Source organism: Pinus tabuliformis, chromosome 9, assembly GCF_031772625.1.
Source record: "Pinus tabuliformis cultivar Carrire ecotype Pingquan chromosome 9, CPIR1, whole genome shotgun sequence".
NCBI lineage: Eukaryota > Viridiplantae > Streptophyta > Pinopsida > Pinales > Pinaceae > Pinus > Pinus tabuliformis.
The window spans coordinates 242,108,153-242,117,047 of NC_142307.1; the positions used below are offsets into that span (position 1 = coordinate 242,108,153).

Here is an 8,895-nt window from a genome sequence, read left to right on the forward strand (position 1 = left end):
ATATTGATCAATGTAGCTCTCATGTAACACATAATTATGCTTAAGTATAGTATATGCATTTATAATGGGTCTAGATAACATATCTGCAAATTTATTTTGTATGACCTTTTTATATCTGATGAATAAATGAAACTGTTGTAGAAAACCCATCCATTTATAGTGTCTTGATTGCTGCAACTTAGATTGGGAGTGTAGATATTGAAGTGGTTGATGATCAATATCATGTATAACTGTTTCTTTGCCCATTAAGTAATGTTTCCACTTTTTCACACTCTATACTAATGCATACAATTCTTTATGATATATGGGATAGTTAAATACTACAGAATTAAATGTCTTATAATGATAACATATGGGTTTACTGTGCTGTATCAACACTACTCCCATGGCATAGTCACTGGCATCCATTTGGATATTAAATTGTCTTTGAAGATCAGGCAATGCTAGTACTAGTGTTGTACTAATCTTTTCTTTCAAGGTGTTGAAGGCTTTTTGTTGTTTGCCTCCCCACTGAAAAACCTTGTTCAATCCTATTAAAGCATGTAAGGGAGCCGCAATTAAGGAAAAATTAGAAATGAACTTTCTCCAATATTGTGTTGCTCCTAAGAAGCTCCTAACTTTTGTAGCATATTTGGGTTTAGGCCAGTTTACAATGACTGCTACCTTAGAGGGATCTATCTTCAATTCACCACCCCCTACTGTATGTCCCAAATAATTCAAAGATGTTTTGCCAAATTCACATTTTGAGAGTTTAACATAAATTTTTTCTCTTTTAAAAACATCTAGTGTCTGCTTAACATGCTTTAAATGTTCTTCCCAAGTTTTTCTAAATATCAGAATGTCATCTAGATATACAATAACAAAATCATCAAGAAAAGGTCTGAGTACATCATTCATTATTATCATGAAAGTAGCAGGAGCATTAGTTAAGCCAAAAGGCATAACCAGCCACTCATACAATCCCTGCTTTGTTTTGAAAGTAGTCTTCCATGCATCTTTTTCTGCAACTCTGACCTGATGATATCCACTATGCAACTCTAACTTGGAAAAATAAACAACTTCTTTCAATTGATCTAATAGATCATCTATGCGAGGAAGGGGATAACGATTTTTTATTGTTATCTTATTCAGTGCTCGGTAATCAATGCACATTCTCCACGAGCCATCTTTCTTTCTCACCAAAACGATTGGAGATCGACATGGTGATGTGCTAGGTCCGATGAACCCCTTCTCAAGCAACTCCTGCACCTGCTTCTTGATTTCTACATTCTCTAAAGCGGACAACCTGTACATTCCAATGTTAGGCAATGGAGCATCTTGCTGCAAATTAATTTCATGCACTATTCCCTTTTTGGGTGGCAGACCTTTAGGTTCTTGAAACAAGATATCATACTCTGAAAAAACTTTTTCTAAATCAGCTTGCTGTTTAGCACCACAACCCTCAAATACAGTGTTTTTATTAGGTTTCTTTTCCTTTACAACCATTAGTAAAAATTGTTTGCATGAATTTACATTCGTTTCATCTACCCTAAGTTTATGAGAGTATAATTATTCTTGAGCTTATGAGGTCTTACAAAGTATTCGATTCCATCTTTAACGAGTAGATACTTGTTCTCAGCTCTATACAAGATAGCTTTTGTGTCATACAAGTAAGGACTTCCTAAAACAATTCCACATATATCCAAAGGAATTATGTCTAACTCAACCTCATCTACAAATTCTCACCCAAAAGAAAACTTAAGTTTGCATTGTCTAGTCACTTGTAGTTGCTCTTTATCACTTAACCATCCTAATTGGTATGGGTTCTTGTGAGGTGTAGTCAGTAATCCCAACTTCTTTACAATTGCTTCAGAAATTAAATTTACTTGTGAGCCACTATCAAACAAAGTATTAATCTTTCGATGTTTGGAAATAACTCAAATATGGAAAAGCTCATGCCTTTTTCTTTCATTTACTTCATCAATAATAGATTGTGCAGAATTACTAGTAGATGCTTCAGAATTCTTACCTTTTATACTTGTGGCTACAATGGTTGTTTCATCTCCTGAGTCCGGCCCCAAATCTTTCTGAATAGCTGCAGCTTTATTCTTCTTCTTGCCCTCAAACTTCATAGGTCTCAGTTCTAGATGCAGAATCCAACAGTGCTCATCATCATGCCCATCCTTCTTACAGTGAGTGCATGAAGACTTGCTTTTCTGTGCAATGTTGACCTTCCTTGCTTTCCATTTATTTTTTCTTTTCTCCTTATTATTGCTTGTAGTGGGTTGGGATGATCCTCCAACTTCTGGGTTTCCATTCTTTCCTCTAGCCTCTAGATGCGTAGCTTGAACAGATACCTCATCTATACTAGTAGGATTAAACATGAGGATAGTGTGCCTCATGTAGCTGTGTAGACCACCGATGTACTTCAACAGAGTCTCAGGTGAGTCTAATGTGATTCCTAGAATCAATGCTCTCTTCCTAAATTGTTGGGTGTATCCTTGTACACTTTTCCCTTTCAATTGTCAAAGAGTTTTCTAGCTCATCATGGCTTGCTGCATGTAAGCCAGTGGATAGAACTGCTTTTTGATTGCAGAAACAAATTCACTCCAGACAGAAAGAGTCTTACCATGTCTTTTCATGTTAGCTTGGGTCCTGCTTTCCCACCAAAGTAAGGCAGTGCCTCCAAGGCGTAGGCTGGCCAGCTGAATCTTGCTCTTGTCTGAATCAATACTCTGCACTCTGCAATAAATATCAATTTGTCTAATCCAAATGTCCAACTTTTCTGCATTCAACTCTCCATCATATATTGGTAAATCAAATTTAACATCTAGTTTAATCAAAGATGTCTTCTTTTTATGTTCAGGGCTATTAGGAGGTGTGAGAAAGCTTTCTTCTTTCCGTTTTCCTTTTGAGTGGTCATGGAGGAGATACTCTTCTTCTCCTTTATCTTTCTTGGAGCCCAATGAATCTTCATCCTTATGTTTTCTAAAGTCCTTATACATTTCCTCTACCATGGACCTTATGGCCAGGAAACTATCTATAAATTGAGGGTCTGGCTCCACAGAACCTTCCTCCGACATTGTCATCTGAGGATAGACTCTTCCAATTTCAGGATTAGTTTCGACCAACTCTCCTTCTCCTAATTTGAGCTTTGATCTAGTTAGCATTCAACAGCTAAATCCAGCACAACCTTGTCTAACCTTAATAACCTATAACTCTGATACCACTTGATCTTAAATCACTTATGTATGATCTCAGTTAATTAATGTAGGTATTACATATTCATGTGCTGGTGTATGCCTATGTTATTTTAAGCAATGGATCGATAAGATTGTGAAATACACAGGCGTTGGAAAACAATAAGAGAAACACAGTAAGCAAATGCAAAAACACAACAATTTAATAAGGAGTTCACCCAATCCTCCTGGGCTACGTCTCCTCGTCCAACTTTTAGTGGTGTCCTTTTCTATTGTGTCTTTAAGCAGAGTTTTTACAATGAGGAGCTCAATTTGAGTCTCCTGTAATAGATGATGCTAAGTAGGGTGGTACTTGGATTCCCCAAGCCACTAAAGTACATAGACTCCCCCTTACCAAGTCTCCACCTCAGCTGGTCTTAATGGGATGAGTCTAATTTGGTACTCAGTTGCCGACAAATATCCTCACAGGGATTGCTTGAACCTCTCAAGCCTTCTCGGTTTTGTTTGCTCGATGTTGCCTTAGCTCTGCAGGTCAGCTCGACTTCTTTGTTCTCTTCTTCTTGCTTCACTCTTTATTCTCTGTCTCCTCTGTCTCCCTCTATTCTCTGTATGTTTATGGCTTAAAGAAAATCTTTCCCTTGATTGTTCGCTCCCTCTTCCATCTCTTCAGATCCCCTGCCTCTATTCACTGAAATTCCCTACTTCTATGTCATCGCCACTGTGTAACGTTTCACAAAGAGGTGGCTACTTGTCTCATTACGAACTGAGCGCCAGTTTCCCTCGAACGGTCGTTATTTCCATAAACAATTTTGTAAAAGCATTGATGTACAAGCTCTTTCTAGATCACTGATAATAAAGCAAAGGATTCTGAATTTGGTGTCATACAATCTTGTTTTCTTCTGTAAGTTTTCATTGTGTTTGAATTCATTATGTTTATTCTGCATATGCTTATATTTTACAGAGATATCATGTGAGAATAAATGTGTTACAGTTATTCTTAAAATTCCTTCTGAAGTTATTATCATAAAGAGACTGAGATATTGGACTATCTATCTAAAATGCTCCCTCTAAGTCATAAAATTGTCAGCATCTTATGTAATTTTATGCATAGTTTGTTTAACTTTTGAACATTGGACAAAGGTTTTCCCACTTATGATAATTTATCTCTTTTTCTCAAATCTAAATTAATCATATCTCCTTACTTATTCTTTCTACACACCTTATAAATTCAAATCACTATGTGAAGTTAAATAACAACCCTTTGATTATCTATTAGTACAATCTAAAAGTGTTAATACATCATTCTTACAGTTTTTTCTATGTATTGGTCCTCCATAAAAACCAAAACCAAAACCTCCAAAACAAATATCTTAGATGCTCTGACATGATCAATTGACCATTATCATTTTAGAGGAGCAACGGTATGCAATTTTTTTTAAATGATTCTGATAGCCCACTAAAGTCCATTGATCCCTTAAAGATGATTCATTTGGTGATTTAAGGCCATGCACATGGTGCTTTAGCTCAAGAATCTTCACTAAGAAACTAGGCCATCGTTTTCTTCCCGAAACCAACATATAGGTTTTAATCCCTAATGTGAGAAACCAGTTAATAGAGCCCATATTCATAAGTAAATCTCAAGGATCATTGACCAATGTCTTTTTCACTAATTTGAGGACTAATCCATAATTCGCGAACTTAAGAAGTTCATTTAGGGCATAAAGAAATTATTTTCTTTCCTTGGTCATGGTTAAAGCCCCAAGACCAACTTTTGATGAACAAAAAAATACACACAAATATATATTGGGTGGTTTCAGTTATTGTGTTTGAACCCAGGAAGCTTCATTTAAGTCTTATGGCCATAAATTTTCCACTCACTCATGATAAAGACCTTGAGCCCCATTACTAGTGTTCAAAGCCTACTAATGACATCCATAACCACAATTAGAGGGTCACCTACGAAGGCCTTGTGTGGTGGTTTGATTGCACCTTTACAATTATTGAGACTTAGGAGATTCATAGGGTTTTTGAAACTTATTGTCCTCACTCAATCATGGTTAAAGCCCTATCACCCATAGTTGGTGTGGAAAACCACCTAATGATACACATATGACACTTAAAGGCCAAAGATCCCTTAAAAACAATATGAAAAGACTATGATATTATAGATAAACAAAATTAACTCACCAATTTGTGAGATATTTTTATTAAACATGCCACAACTACTTTCTATAAGAGATAATGAACCATATCATTGCGACATAGGAGTATCAAATTATAATAACTAGATATTCCCAATAATTAGATCATTACAAAATATCATAATTAACTTCATAAAATAATTATCATTTGTAATTATAAAATCAATGAAAATCTAAAAATCATTTTACACTAAACTCATCTATAGAACTCTCCTAGCAAAATCTACTTGCAATTGCTTATGAACGCAGATCACATAACTCTAAGAACTCAACCTAATCAAATAATGCCACCAAACTATAGTCAATCATGAGACTTGAAACCCTACCCATGGATCTTGATTATGAAGTTACATATTGTTTGATAAATGAAACACTACGAGATGTGAAGCCCCTACCCATGAATCTTGATTATCGTTACGCGTTAAAACATGACTCTTGATCATCAAGTTAAACATTTTTTAATGAATGAAACATTGAAAGGCTTACACACAACTCCTCATTATCACATTCCATTATGTTTGATGAATAAAACACTGTGATAATTGTGGTACATTGAGAAAACAAGCATTATGAGATGTGAAAGCCCTACCCATGTCTCTTGGTTATCAAATTACACATTAAAACATGAATCTTGATTATAAAATTACACATTTTTAACGAATGAAACATTGAAAGGCCTAGCAAGGACTCTTCATTATCACATTACACATTGTTTCATGAACAGAGCACTATGCTAATTGTGGTGCATTGAGAAAAACAAACACTTACTCTTGATTATCAAGTTACACATTATTTAATGAAAGAAACATTGCAAAACTTACCCATGACTCTTCATTATCAAATTACACATTTTTTGATGAATAAAACACTATAATAATTGTTGTAAACTGAGAAAAATATATGAAGTGAAAATCTAAATTTAAATCTCACATATCTTATTTAAAATAACAAAAGAGTAAATCAATGGCAGAAATATACACTTACACATACAAATATCTTTTACTCAAAAAGTTGCAAAGAGAACACAATTTTTCCAATTTCTTTTTGCTTCTTCTTTTTTTAAAGTGAATTAACATGTAAATATGCTTCAATTTGTAAAAATAAACTCAAATTTTCCAATTGCTTTTTTCTTTTTTTAAGTGAATTAACATGTAAATATGCTTCAAAAAGTGTGTAAAAAACACACACATTTTCTATAAATATATAAATATACTTTAAAAATGTTTAAAAATAAATGCAATTTTTTCCATTGTTTTTTGCCATTTTTTTTTAACGAATATAAAGGTTTGAATCAATAACCTATTTCAATAATATTTTTACAATAACTCATTCATCATTATTACTTCAAATAATTCAGCATTCCTAGGCGGGTACAACCTTTTTGTTGATAAACATAAGCTGGTATGGTAAACTTATTTCTATTTTGTAACAGTGAATTACTACACTATTTTTACAATAACCCATTCATCATTATTACTTACCAAATAACTCATCATTACTAGGCTGGTACATCCTTTTTGTTGATAAACATGAGCTGGTATGGTAAACTTATTTCTATTCTGTAACTATGAATTACTAGAATATGGTAGCACTCTCATAAATAAGATGGGAATCTGTGCAGACTGAGGCATTGGTATAGAAATTTAGCGACAAATTTTGTATAAGACAATGGTAAAATACTCATTGTTACAATACTCATTGTTACAGACCAACGAGAAAATGTACAGAGAATGTACTGTCTTTTTATTAATGAAAAAAAATAATTCGGCATTGAAAAAAGCAATTTATCATTATTACTTATCAAACATACATTATTTTATAGAATCCAGTCATCCAGATCACAAACACATATGATCCTCAGGCTACTATTTAACCATCCAACCATCCAGAGCACAAACACACATTAACCCTCTCACTACTATTTAACGATCCAACCATTCGTATCACAAACACACATACATGGAGTTTCCTGCATCAACTCGTCCTAAACGATGGGCGAAATGACGATCTTCCCTCTGGCTCGTCCGGTTTCCTGATGTTTGAAAGCCTCTTTCACGTCAGCGAATGAGTACGGGCTCTTCGGATCGAGCACAGGTTTCAGCTGCCCACTCTCTATGTACGGCTGCAGCTTCTCCAGGTTTTGGCCGTTGGCTGTGACCCCAAAAAATTCAGCTCTGCCTTGAGGCTGAAACGAAGCTATGTCCAGAACTTTGGCCTCCTCTTTGGCCACCACCTGAGACTTGGCCGAATCCCCTGCAAATTAAATAAAAAGATTAGGTTAACTCATGGTTGTATTAGAAGTCAAGCAAAGCAAGGGGAGTGAGTGACTGACCTATGGTGTCAAATACTAAATCGAATTTCTCGGGGATCTGATCGTAGCTCTGCTTCGTATAATCGATGACTTCATCCGCCCCCAGGCTTTTCACGAAGTCGAGCTTCAGAGTGCTAGACGTGGAAACGATCCTTGAAGCTCCATAGACATGCCTCGCCAGCTGAATGGCCAGGCTGCCAACTCCGCTCGCTCCTCCCACAATGAACGCGTTCTTCCCCTTCTCAAATTTGGCTATATCGAACGCCTTCTGCGCAGTCTGGATCGCAAGCGGCAGGCTCGCCGCTTGCTCGAACGATAAATTTTTGGGCTTCGGCGCCACTAGGTATTCCTCCGCCACGGTGTACTGGGCGAGGGTTCCCCACTGCTTTGGCCTGCCCCCTGCGAAGTTCAAGATGTCGCTGTAGACCTCATCGCCATTCTTGAACTTGGTAACGCCATCGCCAACTTCAGCCACCACACCTGCCACGTCACTGCCCGGTACAGCCTACATAACAGAAACAAACTAGTGAAAAAACCCTAATAAAAAATACATAGTAGAATTCCAGATTAAGATAAATTTACTGCTGCAAATTGGGATGGAACCATGTCAATACCGGAAAGTCGGAATCCCTGTTTCTGAATATGCCCTCCCGCCTTTTAAAGTCCACGGGATTGAGAGCAGCCGCTCGGGCTTTAATTAAAAGCTGGCCCGGCCCCGGCTTTGGCACAGGGACTTCCCCGAACTGCAACACGTCCACGGATCCATATTCGTTGTAGAACCACGCCTTCTTGAGTGCACTCATTAACTTCTTTGTTTTGATAGCAGTTGTCTATAACGCGATTTTTTGAACGCTTTTTCGGCCGGTTTTTCTGGTGAAAATTCGGCAGTAATTTATTGGAATCGCAAGTTTCATAGCTAGTTTCTACACAATCAAAGCCTCCCAGGGGTTTTTCATGGTGCTGAATCCGAATATGCAGTTAAAAACCCATTTTAACTGGAACAAATCATGATTTAATCTTAATTTCTTCCGCCGGATTCCGTCACCGAAATCTCCAAAAAATCGCATTCTAGACAACTCCGTTTTGATAGGATCGTACTGAACCCAACTTTCAAAGTGTTGTGGTCAAGGGGAGCTCAAGGGTGTACATTTTTTTTATTAATGATGATATAAGCTGCAATATATAGCATTGGCGATGGAGCATT

At 36.5% G+C, this 8,895-nt stretch overlaps 1 pseudogene across 1 annotated transcript; it reads right to left on the minus strand.

Annotated features, from left to right (window-relative positions):
* Nucleotides 1–7,184: 7,184 nt before the first annotated feature.
* LOC149148086 (2-methylene-furan-3-one reductase pseudogene) lies at nt 7,185–8,494 on the minus strand (annotated as a pseudogene). The gene is made up of 3 exons (XR_016263187.1): nt 8,306–8,494; nt 7,713–8,196; nt 7,185–7,633 (listed from the first exon to the last, which is right to left on the minus strand). The product of XR_016263187.1 is annotated as a 2-methylene-furan-3-one reductase pseudogene (transcript).
* Nucleotides 8,495–8,895: the final 401 nt, after the last annotated feature.